Raw genomic sequence first — 16,368 nt, 5'->3', positions numbered from 1 at the left:
GACACCAATGCATGTCTGTATAATAAAAAGAAAAGCTACAATGCAACTTAATGCAGCTAAAGCATTTACCAAATAACCTATGTTCAATTAAACTTGCACTTTATTCTAGTTGCTTGGAAAACAAACAATCAAATAATAAAACCCATTCTTGAGGATGAAAACTCCAATACGATCAATGCGCTCGCAACAATTACATGTGGCATAAGCTTAAGGTGTCCCATGATTGTACCTTGTTTTAGCTGCAAAAGATGAGCCTACATTACATGGAAAGGCAGATGCAGCAAAGCAGAAAGGCCACTTCCCTCTTAGAAGAGAATCTGCATTGCCTCATGAAACAGCTCCTAAAGAAAACTCTCAAATTGTCACCAAAGGGAAGCATCTCCTTTCAAACATCTACACAGCTCTAAAAGCTTTTGAGTAAGACACATCTTTAAATTGTGCCATACACCACTTGGGATTACTAAGATAGCTATCTGAATTTACTCTAGCCTCTTGACTTCAGTTAAAATATTCTCCGCCAAGCATAAGAACCTTTCTGAGGGCTATTAAGTTATAGCACATTAACATTAGCCTCATTTTGGGTTATAGCAATTCAACCATTTAAAATTTGCCTGGATGACAAACATGTCATGGGAATGTCTTGGGAGCAACGGCATTTTGCCTTTTCAATGATGGGTTACATCATTTTGAAATGGACGAGTTTGCACTTTTCAGCTCATTTGGCGCATTTGCTCAACGGCCTTTACAAAACATGTGACAAGAAATGACATAATGACATGCTGGGGCCATTTTGATAAAATCAACCTTGTTTTGATAACTTTCAGTGCTGATAAATGTTAATTTTATTTAAGACACATATCCACTTAGTGATGCAGCAAAATAATTTACAGTGGGTGGGGGAAATTCTCAGCCTATAGAATCTCTTTTTTTCCCTCCACCAGAATCCAAACTGAGTGTATAAAATATGAGAGCTATGCAGAACTTTAAAATGATGTGTTGCTGTCAGCCATGTTAGCAGTGCCAGACAGGATGTATGGCTGGATGAACTCATTCTGCTTTACTTTTTTTACAAGTTTCATTAACAGAATCTTGCAAATCTAAAAGTACCTTTGTCCCCCATTAGGTTTACAGCCCAAGAAACCAGGGAGGCTATTTCTGAGACATTTGTCATGCCCACATTATTACTAAAGCTCAGCTGCTTCTTACTTGGCTAGTCTCCTGGCTGCAGCTCTTGTGCCCCAAGGTCATTCTCCAATAGAGTTACAGATGCTCTTTTCAGATATTCAAATGAAGCGGCCTCTGTGGGAGTGGCCTGAAAAGTTAGGTTGTGTCCCTAGTTCATCCAGCAGAATAGAAAGGTCACTTGCTTAGCTAGATGACTTCTGGAGATCACTGAACTCCTACTGTTTGAGACATAGAGGTCTTGTCTCCGTTCATGATTGAGTTGAAGAGCTACATTCCTATGGACCACTTCAAAGTGGAGCAGTGCTCATCAGAAAGCAAATAGTCTGAGACTGCCACATTTCATTGGCAATCTTGGTGATATCAAAAAGTCAAGAGGGTGACCATAGAAATAACTACCCTCTTGACTTTTTAAAGCTATCCCTCACATGTGGCCATGAAATATGGCTTGGCAGATCATGATGAGATATCCTTTTGTTATTCATAGGAGCTGTGGTGGCACAGTGGTTAGGATGCAGTATTCAGGCTAATTCAGCTCACTGCCAACAGTTCAATCCTCACTGGCTGAAGGTTGACTGTTTCTTCCTTCTGAGGTTGGTAAAATGAGGACTCAGATTGTTGGGAGCAATAAACTGACTCTGTAAATTGCTTAGAGTGGGCTGTAAACCATTGTGAAGTGGTATATAAGTCTAAGTGCTATTACTATTCAGAATAAGGAGACTTCTGATTACATGTTCAAACAGGAACATGGTGTTCATATACAAATGCAGATATTCACATACAAAAACAAAATAGAGCTTGTTTTCCCTCAAAACTTTTCTCCAATTTAATTATTGAAAAGTTTGGCATTGTTTTGAGAGCTACCAATAAAATTTGACTTACCTCCTACCCAGCTCTGCTTTAAATGTACCAGTTCATTCAGAAAAATTGGTAAAAAAATAAATTTTGGGATATTTTTTTATTTTTTATTTTCAAATTGTAATACTTTCAGAAGAAAGTTTAAAAACCAATGTGAAATATCTTTGCAGAGATAATTCACAACTGTTTCTAGAATTGACTCCCCCCAATACTTAATAATGCAGTTGATCTACAGTAAATTTTATCTTCCTGTGGAACATCAGAAAGTTAAAAAAAAAAGTAAAACAGATTATGTGAAGCAACACAGCCATACTTAAAGGCATACAAATTATTTTGTCACAAGAATTTTTCATCTATGAAAATTACACATAGAATTGTAGCTGAATGATATGATACAAACCTTCATTCCAAGTTTGCTTCTGTCCATAATCAGAAGGAAAGTGATATGTGAGAAAAGAGAGATTTCAAGGAATGACTGATGATCAAAGTTAAATGTATTGCTACATTTAACTTAGATCCTAGGACAAACACTTCACTTCTAGCAAGTAGGAGAATTGACATTTTCTGTAGAACAGGACATATGCAGATTCAGCCTGGTATGAAGCCAAACTACTTTTGTAATTCAGTACAAACGCCAACCATATCCTCACAATGCTAACATATTTACACTCAAGGTTCCTAGGTAGGTTCATTCATAAGGGATTCAGTGCCACAAGAGGGGAACTGACTGTGTTAATTAACATGGGTAGGTTCAAGTTTAGATAAATACTTATTTCCTCACTGGAACCAGAATTCACTACTAATCAGGTTCAGATTGAAATTATGCAAAACATCTTTGTTGTATCTTGAAGTGTCTCTTTGGGGTGGCCCCTCAATTCAGGCCAGTGCCTTGACTTGACAAGTCAAATTGCTCTGCTTCTAAGCCTAAATGAATATTTAAGTCAGACTTAATCCAGACATCTATTTTGATCCAATGCAAAGAGGCCACTATTGTCAGGTGCGAATAATTGGAAGCATTCATTGAATTCAAATCACAGAAGAGTTTATTATTGTTATCTCTATATACAAAAATCTAGTCCACTAGCAGTCAAAACTAAATTGGTGTTAAAACAAGGAGAGAAGCGACCTAGAACTGAGAAGAAATTTCCAGACAGAACAATTAATCAGTGGAACAACTTGCCTCCAGAAGTTGTGAATCCTCCAACACTGGAAGTTTTTAAGAAGAGATTGGATAACCATTTGTCTGAAGTGGTATAGGGTTTCTTGCCTAAGCAGAGGGTTGGATTAGAAAACCTCCAAGGTCCCTTCCAACTCTGTTATTCTATTCTATTCTATTCTATTCTATTCTATTCTATTCTATTCTATTCTATTCTATTCTATTCTATTTAAGGGTCAATTAAATTCACAGGGAGCTGGACTTGGGTATGTTGTGGCAAAGCAATACTTTCAAACTATTGATATGTTTAGCCCCACCTTCCAGGCTAGCTTGTTCTTCTACAAGTATACACAGAATCCATAGTATGAGTCTTGTTAGCCTCTGGATTGAGAACTTCCAGTGTTTCTGAAGATTGCTGATTCATCTGCACTATTTTTTCAAAAAGCATTTTTTCATCCTTTTGGTGAAAGAGGTTTGCTTTAGAAACTATTTTATTTCTAGAAGGAGAAGAGAATTTCATCAGAATTTTCTATGTGTTTGGATCAGTGTCCTGTTGTTCTTTTCATCTATCCTCAGCATCCTGCCACTTCCCGGCTTCCCTGTTATATTACAAGGAAACATGTCCTCGTATTGAGTTTTTCCAATAGGAGTATTCTTGATGTCATTAAAAGGGGATCTTTATCTTCAGAAATGATTGGAGAATTTCATGTTCCTTCAAAGAAGTTTGGAGAAGCGTAGGATTAAATTTCTCCGTCCACACATTTGAGGGACAATCTTGCAAAGCCATATGTATCCAAACTCTATGGTGGACAGTTAACTGTGGAAACAAGTAGGCAGCCTGGTAGCCTTGTGTGTTGTGATCCTTCTTCTCATCTGTAATGAGGAGTTGGAGACTGAAGGTTTACTACTTTAGTTCTTGAATGACATTCAGGCCATAAGATGTTGCATTCTCGTTCAGAATAAGAGGGCTTAATTGTCTGCTCTCAAAGTGACGAGAGACTGCATAAAGGTAGTTTTGTATCCCCACCATTACTGTTAATATGAAACATGTCACATCGCTCTTGTTTGAAGTAGGTTTTTAGAAGCATAATCCATAGAGGGATTACCTTGGAAACACACTCTGAATTTCCAGAGGTGATTGGACAGGTCACTAGGCATTAAAAAAAGGGACCAGGAGAGATAAAGTGAGGCTGCATGGCTCTCTTACACAGTCTTCCAATGCATGGGGATGAGTCTTATCAAACATTTTTTCTTCAAAAAAAGAGTTTTATACAGCAAAATACTTAGGGCTCCAAATAGAAGCATGCAGCCCTAACCCTCTTGTTCTAGAGAAGAATAGGGAAAAAAATTGGATGATGCTTACATGCAAAATGAATTTATTATGCTTGAATCCAAAATAAATGCTAATGTAAAATAGTAGATTTCCCCCCTTCTATCTCTGCCAATGAGCAGGTAAATTCCACAATAGAAATTTTGAGACACAATCAGTGAAAACATACAAAAGGGTTCTCCAGCCAAGAATTTTTCTTACCGCACATTCAGCCTCAAGAAGTTCATAAGATTCTGGAGCGAAGGGTGTCTACAGAAAGGCTGGAAAACGTCAAGCAGGCAGCCAGGGCCATGAAATCCACAGCTTTGTGCACATGTGGAATATTGAGGTATGTAGAAAAAGAAAAGGCCTGGGGGACTTCAATCCAATAGTTGAATCTGCGCTCTTGACTTTGATATCCCTGTAGATGTTTTAGCCAAAACCTGTGTAACTGTACTACATGCAGATATCATACATAAATGCAAATCACCCCAAAGGTTATTTGCATCATTAATTTGATTCAGATTACTGAATCAATTCAATCTGAATGGTTGATTTGAAACATGAAATCAATCAGATTTAAATCATCAATTTGGAAAAAGGCGCTGTTTGTACATTGTCAAAGGAATATTGAATTAGACCTAGGCTGTTTAATTTAACATTTCAAACTGATGCCCCCTTTTGATTAGAATTGGGAGAGTTGACATAAAGGAATGATTTGTGAAATTACCTTCAAATAGTCACTTCAAATTGAATCTTGGCACAGGTATGTTATAATGCATCACAAACTCCCTTTGTCCACTTTTTTTATTTCTTCATCATCTTAACAACAAAGTCCAAAGTTAGACTTAATCAACCTGGAAGTCTGGAAATCAGTCTACCCAAAGATGCCTGCTATTGAGGAATGGGGCAACTCACCATGGCCAACTCGCCATGGCCATCTTGCCATGGGACAATTCAAGAATTGAATTTAATTATTTAAAATAATCTAAAAATATTTATTTTTTTTGTCATTTACATTTTTCTTTGTCCCTCCTTTTGCATCCTTTCTTCAATGATTTATTCCATTTATTTCTTTGATATTAGCACAACGCTGTCCTGCGACAAGTTGTCTCACCGTGAGGTGGTCATGACATATCCCATGGTGAGTTGGCCATGGCAAGTTGGTTGCAGCAAGTTTTAATAGCTCTCCTATGGTGGCAACCAGGTTTCTTGATTTGACTCAATTCTGTTTTAACATTTTGCTTTATAAACAAACAAACAAAGCATACCTCAAAGCAAAACAGAAGCCTAAATATATTTATTTACATATATATCATTCTTTGAACATTTTTTTAAAAAACCCAAGTAGATGGTTATAACTCAATCTTTTTTTCCTAAGAGTGCCTGGAAAGTATCCAAAGAAGTTGTGGTTAACAGAATTCTCACCTTTTTGCCTTTGAGCTAATGGTTGCTTTTGCTGGCCCACCATCACAACCATTTTGCGAATCTGTGGCATTGCTTTAAAAATACAAAAGCAGTCCCTGATTGTAAACAGAGTCAACTGACAGAGACAATGGAAAATGATATCCCGTTGAGAATGAAAGTGTCAAATTTCTTCAGTGAAATCTGACCTGTCTTGGTGTCCCATACTCTGTAGACAAGGAATGAAGCAAAAGTAATCTTTATGTGGAGTGAAGGAATTATAGCAACCAGAAACTTACATAGCAACCATTCTTGTTTATTAACAATTAAGTCCAAATAATGAGACGATGCTAGAGTATAAAGACAGTCCTTTCTGTTGTTTTGTCCTTCATTTGCTGAATTTAGCAGGAAGGGTTTATGGCTGCTAACAGCCCAAGATACCTCACCTGTTCTTATCCACATGTGCAGCAAAAATCACACTTTTCATCTGATCATCTGTTGGAAATCTTTCCAACCTTGGCATCTTCAGAATGTGTGACTTTGTCTCCCTGCATCTTCAACAATGAACATATTAGCTGCAGCTGAAATTTATACACCTGGATGGAGCTCAAGTTGAGAAAAGGATATTACATTGCAGTGGGCTGATTTTGTAGCATTTTCACCACACACAAATGCGCGCGCATACACACACACTTTGCCTTTGCCTACATACAGATGCAGTTATTGAAGATTCTGTTCCTGTCAGTTTTCACACAGTCATGTATGTTTTTGACAATTTTCACAAACGAGTTTGAGTAGACCAAGCTTCCTGCTTTCTGCTATAGCCTGCCAAGTCCTTTTGGAAAACTTGGCATATTTTTTTTTAAAAAAATATTTAGTTTCTATAATTGCTTTCCAGATAGAGAACCTTTGCTTTGCAAAACTTCTTTGCTTTTTGTATCTAACAAATTTACAATTAAAAAAAATCCCTGTTATTTGTGACAAGCAACCTAATCTTGGTGCCTTTATGTCAAAATTAATTGTAGGTTTCACTCAGGAGATGTCAACTATTTTCTACAATACTTGTTTTGTTAAATCTGAGCAAAAAGGAGTTTGGATATACTGAAGAGATATAATATGCATTCTAATTATCAGTGTACATGATATTTCCCTCATCCGTTCATTTATCTGATTAGCCAAAAAGGCAGAAAATATTCTTATGACTTCTTGTCCTACTAAATAATTGCTAATTAAGAAGTAAAATAATATAGGTATATTCAGGTAGTCCTCAATTTATGTATGACCACTTTTAAGCCCAACATTTCTGTTGCCAAGTGTAACATTTGTTAAGTGAGTTTTGCCCCATTTAAGACCTTTCTTGCCACAATTGTTAAGTGAATCACCACAGTTGTTAAGTTAGTACCATGGTTGTTAAGTGGATCTGGCTTCCCCATTGACTTTGCTTACAGAAAATCACAAAAGATCACATGACTCCAAAGACTCTTCAACCATCATAAATATAAGTCAGTTTCCAAGTGTCTGAATTTTGATCACATGACCAGGACGATGCTGCAACGGTCGGAAGTGTGAAAAATTGTCATAAGTTACTTTTTTTTAGTGCTGTTGTAACTTTGAACAGCCACTAAATGAATGGCTGTTAGTCAAGGACTACCTGTATATTATGGCTTTAAGTTAAGTTGCTTGGAAATGTCACTGGCAGGACTGATTTATGGGATTTTATTTTATCATATTGTTTTCAAAGAAATCAAATTATGACACTGAAATTTCACTGTTTTGTGATCCTTGTGATCCTTGTAGTTTAAAACCTATATAATCTAGGGCAGGAGTGTCAAATTCAAGGCCCGTGGGCTGGAACTGGCCTGCAGGGTGCTTAAATCTGTCCTGTGGGGACAACCTCCTGCAGCACCCTGGCCAAAATGGGGCACGGCTCGTGCACATGCCCCTCCCCCTGCCCCATTCTGGCCGGCAAAGTTCTGCAGGAGGCATCTGTCCCATCTCCCCCGTCCCCTGGCCAGCCCACAGAGAAGTACAATGCTGATCTGACCCTCGAAGAAACCCAGTTTGACACCCCTGACCTAGGGACATCTGTATGTGTTTGTCACAAAGTATCACAGGATGTGAATTGTGTAATGATTATTTCAGTCTTTTGCCATGAATATTTGACTTTTAGGTGAAAGTTTGATAATGTGTGATATTTGGTAATATCACAGGAAATGTCTGGACCTAATAGAAATGAGTTAAGCCATGTTAAATGAATGCATATAGATAGTTGTCAACTTACAACCCATTCAGTTAGTGACCCTTAGAAATTACAATGACACTGAGAAAAATGACTTACAACAGGTCTAGGCAACTATGACTAGCACTGCATGTCCACAGTCACATGATCAACATTCAAGCAATTGGCAACTAGCAAATTTTGGGGGCAGCTGCAACATCCTAGGGATCATGTGGTGTGTGGTTACCCTTTGACACTTTCCCAATTGGATTCCGACAAGCGAAGTCAATGGGGGAAGCCATATTTGCTTAATGACTGCATAATTCACTTAACAACTCACATAACAACAATTCGCTTAATAAACATCGCAAAAAGCAACTAAAAGTGGGTGTGACTTTCACAGCAGTGAAAATTCTGGTCCCAGTTGTAATCATAAGTTCAGGACTCCCTGTAATTTCCACTGATTGCAGAATATTGTCTATGAATACACTTTAATCCAAGATGAACTGGCAACATATTCACTGAAATATGAGATATGAAAAAGACTGCCAGAAATTATATAATAGAACTTGCATTTACTGGAACTACAGCTATCAATTTGCAACCCACGTTTTGAGGAGTAAGTGTAGTAGTACCCATGGGGTTTAAATTATAAATTTAGAAAGTCCTATAAAATGTAATATTAAAGAATACTAAAAAAAAGAGCTAGCATGTATTTCTTTCATAGAACTGTTCTAATTTTCCAGTAATAATCATTTTTTAAAAGTCCCCCTTTAAAATAAACAAGCACAGAAATAACCCACAAACTTTTGATGGCTTTGCTGCATAGGGAAGTCATCAGTTCTTTGTTCTTATTTTAATGCTTGTTCCTGTGTGTTACACAAAATAGGAAATCTGCTCATTTCAATTGCACCCTTGTGCTTTAAAAAATCATCCATTTAGATATTCTTAGTCTCCAAATTTATTTCATTACAGAAACGGCCAGCAAAGATTAGGCAAGAGATATTAGATTTTTTAATTTTTGTTTCTAACATTAGCCCTAGAAATGATTGAAGCAGTGAGTTATAATTTCCCATATTATGAGTTATGAAATTGAGATGACCTTCGAACGGTCTTTTTAACTCCTGGGAAGAATAAAACCTCTTCCGCATATAACAGCATGTTTTATATTCGGGGTGACTGTATTATAATCAATTTAACAGAGTGGAACTCTTATTAATCTTAGATCCAGATTAAGAGAACATTTTCTGGTGAATTTTTTTCCATTATTAAAACTGTGATTAGACTGTTGGCACTTAAACCTAGTTGGTGGAGCTCAAGGGTGGAATTTTAATTTTAAGGTAGACTCATAGAATCATAGGGTTGAAAAGGACCTTGGAGGTCAAAACCCTGTGCAAGGTAGGAGACCTTATCCTCACCATCCTAGAGAAATGGCCATCCAATATTTTTTTTTCAAAAAAATATCCAGTGATGGAGCACCTACAACTCCAGGAGACAAGTTGTTCCATTCATTAATTGTTCTAATTATCAGAAAATTCCTCCTTATTTCCAGGTTGGCTCTCCTTTTGATGAGCTTTCACTCATTGCTTTTTGTCCTGGCCTCAGTTTCTATGGAGAATATGCCCTCTTCCTGTGATAGCTATATTGTCACCCATAAGCTTTCTGTTTGTTAGTCATTGATCATTCAGCCTCTAGACCCTTAATTCCCTTAGCCATTCGTTATACTATTTAGTCTCCAGAGTCCTTATCATCTTTGTTGCTCTTCTCTGCACTCTTCCAGGGACTCAAGCATTTTTCAAAATTTCCATCGAAATTTAAATTCAATGACTCGAATTGGATGCAGTATTCCAAGTGTGATCTCACTAGTGCAGTATAAAGTGGTATTATGACTTCTTTTGATCTTGATGCCATCTCTCTAGGACTGTGTTGCCTTTTTGGCAGCTGCAGTACAATGCTGATGCATTCTGAGGTCACTAGGAGTCGACTAGACTCCTAGTTCCTTCTCATGGGCACTACCACTGAGACCGGTTCTGCTTATTCTGTACCGTTCATTTGGTTTTGGTCTGCCTAAGTGCACAACATTATTTCTCTCATCCCTAAACTGTATTCCTGTGGACATGTGGCCAGCATGATTATACACCGAGGTATCAGTGGTGGCATTCAAATTGCTTTACCACCGGTTTGGTGGGTGTGGCTTGGTGGGTGTGCCTTGGTGGGCATGCTTTGCCTAATGCTGGTGCACAGCTTTCCCCACACCAGCTGAGACCTGCAGCGCCAATCAGCTGAGAAGATAAAAAAAGACAAAAGCACAGGGACAGGTGGGAGGTTGATCCTGTGCTTTTCTCTTCTTTTTCCTTTCAGCTGATTGTCAGAGGATTTTTTTCCTCCTCTCAGCTGATCACTGGCTTTTTTAACTACTGGTTTGGTCGAACCGGGCCGAACCTATAGCATACCACCACTGTGAGGCATATGGAATGCTGTTTACCTTCCAATCAAAGTGGTACCTATTGATCTACTCACATTTGCATTCTTTTAAACTGCTAGGTGACAGGAGTTGGAGCAAGTAACGGGAGCTCACCCCATCATGCAGCACTCAGGTCACGAACCCAGCTGTCAGTTTTCCAGCTGAGAAGCTCAGTATCTTTAACCACTGAGCCACCGCACACCCTAAAAAGAGAAAATCAATATTATAAAACAGTTATAATAACTCAATATATGAAAAAATGCAGTTAATCATGTGACCATGACGATGCCTCAATGGTTATATGTGTCAAAAATAGTCATAACTCACTTTTTTCAATGCCATTGTAACTTTGAAGGCTCATTAAATGAAGTATTGTAAGTTGAGGACTACCTGCACTGGCCACATAGGTAGGTTGGAAGGACTCACAGGAACCCCTTGTTAAATTGGGGCAGGGGACAAAGAGACCTCTTGTTAAAAACAGTTTGATACAGATCTAATCACAGTGACTTGTTTACATCTGTAGAGTCTGTAACAATACCTACCTGATCATATATACACATTTGTCATTAGTTTACCACAGAGATTCTAATCACTGGGAAACTTATCAGTATGTTTGATGGAACTTTCTTAGACTGAATCTGCAGATTTAGTGTTCAATATGGGAAGATTCACACCAGTCTCTCTCTCTCTCTCTCTCTCTCTCTCTCTCTCTCTCTCTCTCTCTCTCTCTCCCTCCCTCCCTCCCTCCCTTTCTCCCTCTCCCTCTCCCTCTTTCCCCCCTCTCCCTCCCCCCCTCTCTCAAGCACGCATACTTGCGTGAATGCCTTATATCTATTTTTATTTCTGTCATTTATTTTGCTAATACCTATGATTTACCATTTCATCCTCCAATATTCCAATATTCACCACCTTCAATATTCCAATGGTCATAAGGAGATGGAAACATTGAAATGTGCTTCTAGATGTGGCTATGATTAATTAAGGTTTTCACCTAACACTTTTTAGTAAGAGGGAAGACATGGAGCTCTGCACCTAAGTCACATGCAGCATTCCATGATTCAGTTCTCCAAAGTCCAGTTTTTCCAATTTTTCTTACAGTCTCCTATGCAAGTTAAGATTTTTAACCTGGAGACTGCCTTCCAAATCAACATATGTAGTTTACAACTCAACAGCTCAGCAGCACAAGCAGTATAGCCTATGTTGAATGTTTATAGATGGTTAATCACATAGGAACAAACTTTATAAACTAGGGTCACTTTTTCTTAAAAAAAAAGGAAGGCATATGGGTGTCATTTGAGTTGTGGGGGCATTTCAATACATGAAAGTTTGGGATGCTTTAACTCTTTTGCTTCCCACTAATTTTCCATTATCTACAGGCAAATTTCCATGCTACGATTCGAAAGGGAACTGGTAACTGCAACATCATCAACATTACCATCATGATCATCACCGTCTCACAACATAACTTGGATAATTCCTAGATTCCTGGCTGGGACTCGAATTTCCAAGGAAGCCAGTCAAAAATATGATTCATTTGGTTTGTTTTTGCCCTGTATTACTCCTTGAAGAATAAAAACTGATCATAATCATGTAATCAAATACAAATTAAAGAAACAGCAGCAGCAATTTTGGGACATGATAATATGAGTTGTTTAACCCAGATTCAACATCAAATTTGTGCATTCTGCCCTGACTGCTCTGACATCTGGTGTTACAAGTGATGTTCTGAATGAGAGTAGTGTGCAATCAAATGCAGAATAAGAGAATAACAGAGTTGGAATGCAACCATTCTTCGTATGTTTTATCCTCCAGCTCCCTAAATCATCTTTGTTTCTTTTCTCTGTACTCTTTCTTAACATCTTTTTTTTACAGTATATTGTAGCTGCCAACACTGTATGCAATATTCCAAGTGTGGTCTTACCAAAGCATTATAAAGTGATATTAATACTTCATGTAATCGTGATTCTATTCCTCTGTTAATGCAGCCTAGGACTGCAATGGCTTTTTTTTTGGCAAGTCAGAGGTGGGTGGTGGGGTTTTTTGGCAATTACAGTTATTCTTGGGACAGAAATCCTAAACAAACAAAGTTCCTGCACAGTCAAGATTCCCAATTCTAGAGAGGGCTGGAAATGAGAACCATAGTAATTCCTCTTCATCTTTTCTTAGTTCAGGTCTGAAGAGGGGCCTGCAAAATATGGTCAAAAAGTCTATATGATGGTTCAATGAAAGTTCCCTCCTTTTTATGGGCTTCCTAGAGTTTACAGAAGGTCTGCAATAGAGGTGGGCTGAAGGGGTGAAATTCAAAAAAATTCCCCTACTGTCTCTGTGGGCGTGGCTGTGGGCGTGGCTTGGTATAATAGTAATAGCAACCAGGGATGATTTTTTTTACCAATTCAAATCATCCCATCTCCAGAGCCAGGCTGAGGTGATTGAATTTCACCCCTGGTGGGATGTATCAATATGAGTATCCCTATCTTGCCTTCACTTTTGTATTTTGTGACCAAAACAAACAAAGCCTTTTTCTTCAATACCACTGTTCTGACCCAAGCTGGCAAGGCAGAGGTTAAATAGGGTGTGTTTATTGCTTAAATAGGGTGTGTTTATCACAGTGACAAATGACCCACCAATGGTACCAGTGAAGCTCTGCCCTCAGTTTTCCCTCAGTCTGGGTGGATTCACAAACTAAATCCTAGCCTACCCATGAGGCAAGAGGGAAGTAATAATACCTACAAGCCCAGAGTTCCAACAACCAAAGCACAGTCCAAGAGTATGAACTCCGAGAGCCAAGTCCAAACTCCACACAAGTCTTAGGTTCAGAGTCCAAAAACACAATCCAAAGTTCAAGAAAGAGGATTCAGGAAAGCCAGGAAGATGTACATCAAAACAAGCAGGTTTTCTCAACGAACACATCTAAATCTCCCTTCCCCAACTGTCCCTTGGGAGAGAAGTGGGGCTGCTTTCTCACAAGCAGCCTCACCAGCCTCCTCTGTGCCTTTCTCTTATCTGCTCTCCTTGCCTGTGGATTGGGTGGGGGAGAAAGCTGTTCCTCATCAGAGGTTGTCTGGAGCCTATCATCTCTACTGGTTCTCTGCAGTTGTTCTGTGCCCTGCAGGCAGCTCTCCATCTGGTCAGTCCCCCCACCTCCATTGCCAGACAGCCCTAGGACTACTTCGTTCTCAGACTCTGGACTTTCCACACATTCAGAAAGGACTGTGTACTCCCGATTGGATGGTCCTGGTTCCAACTCCTCCTCTGAACCAGGATCCGACAAAGCCATGACAGTCATGCACTTTCTACAGACATTTATGATATTTTAGTTCCAGAACAATGAATGAGTACCTAAATGGCAGTAGGAAATACCTTTCATTTTGGATATATTTGTCAGCCAGCTATGGTTTCAAATATTTAAAGGTTTGTAGGTTGAAAGTGTGAAGAATATGGCAGGATTGCTAGTGCAGTATTGTTCTGATTTATCGTCCAGATTTGTGTTTTTTTGTATTAATGTTTTATTATTGCTTTTAAATTCAATTAAGTGCAATTAAAACCTTCAGAGTATTTTACAGGAAGCTGTATATCATAAATAAATAGATTATAATGTCTAGATGCTGATGCTTTGTGGCCAATGATTGCACTTGAAATCCTTTGGTGCAGGTTCTAAAACCTTCCAAAGTTGCTATCAAATTGTTCCTGAAAGAGAAGAGAAAACTGTGGAATACATGTTTATCTAAATTTTCTCGGGGCTAATTTAATCAAGAAACAATGACACAACCAAAGGCACAATCTTGCCTTCATTTAGACTTGTTTGACTTGTTCCCTGATATGCTCATTTTCCATTTGCAAGAAACACAGGGGCCAAAAGCATTAAGAAATTGGAAAATGATCTTGGCTTCAGGATTCTTCAATGTTTTATATTGATCACTTGGACAATGAGATGGAGGGAATGTTTATCAAATGTAACCACTCTAAACTCAATTGTAAAAAAAATCAATTTTTGTAACAAAGTTGTCAAAGTCTGGAATATGTTACCCAATTCAGTTGTATCAGTCTTTAAGCCTCACCATTTTAATTCTAACTTAACTTCTGTGGCCCTCACTCCATATTCAACAATATTGGAGAGAGAGAGGGGTGGGGAGGGAGGGAGAGAGAGAGAGAGAGAGAGAGATAAAAATAGAATTATGTCCTCCGTGTGTGTGTGTGTGTGTGTGTGTGTGTGTGTGTGTGTGTAAGAGAGAGAGAAAGAGAGAGATGGGGGACATAACTGTATTTTTCAAGTTCCTTAAGAGATATCATAGTAAAGGATGCCAAGAGCTGACTGCAAGACATAATAATCTAAAATCATAGTAAAGCAGATTATGGTTGAATATTTAGAAATGCATCCTGATGGTAAGACTAATTTGAGGTGTTGGGTTTTTGATTGTTACAAAGGTTCAAAGGAAGCTAGACTACCACCTATCCGAGATGGCCTTCCAACTTATTATTTTTATTGAACTATTCCTGCATGTCTGACCCCTTGCCATGTTTCCTAGTTACCTAATTCCAGCTGATCATAATTTATAATATGCATGCACCCTGGTTTTTCTTATAAAATTGAAAGGGTTCTAAAAGCCTACATATGGACATGAAAATTCTGAACCAGATGAAGCCATTCCTTCAGTTTTGGTTTGTCTCTAGATTCATGCACAGTAGAGTAAATTGAGACCAACAAGCATATACATCTCATATTCCTGCTCATGCTTAGATCTACTTATCTTTCCATGGTGTCTATCTTGAGTTGCTTTTTGGTCAGTGGTGTTGAGGAAGAAAGTTAAAAAATGTCAATTTCTTCTGTTTCTCCTTCTCTGGCTACCCTCTGTAGTGATCATGGTTTCTCTTCCACAGTTTCTGGACTAACATAATCTTTCACGGTGCTAACTAATGTAGCAGTAGCCATTGATAAAAATAGTGGCTACTGGCAGTGGCAGAAACACATCAAGTTGATGCAAAGAAAGAAAAATAAAAAATATTAATAACAAAATTATGGAATGTGTCACATTAAGGTGCTAAGCTGGACACTAATGGCCCAAATATCAGGACAACAGCTGAGCCAACATTAATCTAATTGAAATTGTCCTGTACCCTTTTGAATCAATGTTGACTCCTGGAGATTTCCTGCAGTTTTCTGCCTGCAAGTTTCTGCAGTTTTCTTGGCAAGATTTCAGAAGTGATTTGCTCATTGCCTGCTTCCTAGGGCTGAGAGAAAATGACTGGCCAAGGTTACTCAGCTGGCTTTATATATAAAGCAGGATTAGAACTCCTGGTTTCTAGCCTGTTGTCTTAAATCACTACACCACACTAGTTCTTAATTTTAGCAGAAGCAAGGCTCAAAAGTAAGGAGAGGAGGAAGGAGAATTGGGAATTCATGAGTGATTAATCCAGATGACTTTGTATGTACCATAAAAGTTAACTGCTGCCATGCCTTATTGCTCTAACTTTTGGGGGGAGTGTGTGGGGATTCTCTGCTGACAGATCCCAAAAGCAGAGCCCTTTCTCTCCCCTGAAGACCAGTGGACAGATCTTCCAACTTCACTGGTTGCAGATGTTTAGAGTACTGCATCCAGTTTTGGTCACCACATTATAAAAAGGATGTTGAGACTCTAGAAAAAGTACAGAGAAGAGCAACCAGGATGATTAGGGGACTGGAGACTAAAACATGAAGAACGATTACAGGAACTGGGCTTGGTTAGTCTAGTGAAGAGAAGGATTGGGGAGACATGATAGCAATCTTCCAATATTTGAGG

General features: G+C 38.5%; 1 protein-coding gene across 1 annotated transcript in view; it reads left to right on the top strand.

Moving 5' to 3' along the window:
- The window catches only part of ISL1 (ISL LIM homeobox 1), a 75,375-nt gene extending 60,833 nt beyond the window's left edge, over positions 1-14,542 (top strand). Inside the window, exon 7 of the transcript XR_015742373.1 lies at positions 11,968-14,542. The gene's annotated coding sequence lies outside the window, so the exon portion shown is untranslated. The remainder of the gene's footprint in view (positions 1-11,967) is intronic.
- The last annotated feature ends 1,826 nt before the right edge of the window (positions 14,543-16,368 follow it).

Source organism: Pseudonaja textilis, chromosome 2 (assembly GCF_049901715.1).
Source record: "Pseudonaja textilis isolate UNSWEBS1 chromosome 2, rPseTex1.2, whole genome shotgun sequence".
Lineage (NCBI taxonomy): Eukaryota > Metazoa > Chordata > Lepidosauria > Squamata > Elapidae > Pseudonaja > Pseudonaja textilis.
Note: the sequence above shows the minus strand (reverse complement) of the source record. Positions and strands in the feature narration are given on the sequence as shown.